Consider the following 1,466-nt stretch of genomic DNA (forward strand, 5'->3'; position numbering starts at 1 on the left):
TGCACACACCACTTGTTGCCAATGCCAGAAAATTGGTGAACACGAAACGGTATTGTTCCAAGTCTTAACAATAAAATTTGGAGATCATTTTAGATTATGGAGAGGGGGGTGTTTTTTTTTTGTTGTTTTTGCTTTGTTTTGTTTCTTGGGTTTTTTTCAAGAAAGAGTGGCGTCTTCCTCCAGGAGCACTAATCTTTGTAAGATGACTTCACGAACCGACTTCCGACTCATCAAATGGCACCAGGCCCACGTCCAAAAAATATACGTCTTTAACTTCAAAATCCAAAAAAATTAATCATTCCGAGAATGACCTGGAAAATTTAAAGCTAAATCAAGATTGTTGTTGTATTGGTAGAATTACATGTATGTTTGTTGTTGTGAAGGTTGAATAATGTTGTTGTTGTGAAGGTTGAATTATGTTGTTGTTGTGAAGGTTGAATTATGTTGTTGTTGTGAAGGTTGATTTATGTTGTTGTTGTGAAGGTTGAATTATGTTGTTGTTGTGAAGGTCATCAACATCATAATCATCAGTGCCTTTCACCCCTGGCAGGGTATAGGCCACATACAAGCTCCTTCCAATTATCTCTGTCCTGTGCCATCCTTCCTAGCTCGTTCCAAGTGAGCTTCATCTTTCTCGTGTCCCTTTCCTCACATCTCATCCATGTTTCCCGTGGCCTACCCCTGCCTCATGCACCCTGCGGGTTCCATTGCAATAACTGTCTTGAGATGTTTCCGCTGGGCTTTCTGAAGGTGTGTCCCATCCAACGCCACTTTCTTAGTCCTATTTCTACTTCTATATTATCCTTTTGTCATGTCTGTTGTGAAGGTAGAAGGTAGAATTATGTTTGTTGTTGTGAAGGTAAAAGGTAGAATTGTGAAGGTAGAATTATGTTTGTTGTTGTGAAGGTAGAATTATGTTTGTTGTTGTGAAGGTAGAAGATAAAATTATGTCTATGTGAAGGTAGAATTATGTTGGTCTATGTGAAGGTAGAAGGTAGAGTTATGTTTGTCTATGTGAAGGTAGAAGGTAGAATTATGTCTATGTGAAGGTATAAGGTAAAATTATGTCTATGTGAAGGTAGAATTATGTTTGTCTATGTGAAGGTAGAATTATGTTTGTCTATGTGAAGGTAGAAGGTAAAATTATGTCTATGTGAAGGTAGAATTATGTTTGTCTATGTGAAGGTAGAATTATGTTTGTCTATGTGAAGGTAGAAGGTAAAATTATGTCTATGTGAAGGTAGAATTATGTTTGTCTATGTGAAGGTAGAATTATGTTTGTTGTTGTTTATGGTAGTCTTTGTTGTTGTGTAGAGTAGGGTGATGGTTGTTGTTTGTTAATGTTGTTGTTCGAAAGGAACCTTATACTGTGAGTTGGTTTGAGACATGCACACGTACATGCACACCAAGAGCGCGCGTGCGCACGCGCACGCGCGCACACACACACACACACACACACACACACA

This window comes from Aplysia californica, unplaced genomic scaffold (genome assembly GCF_000002075.1).
Source record: "Aplysia californica isolate F4 #8 unplaced genomic scaffold, AplCal3.0 scaffold01196, whole genome shotgun sequence".
NCBI lineage: Eukaryota > Metazoa > Mollusca > Gastropoda > Aplysiida > Aplysiidae > Aplysia > Aplysia californica.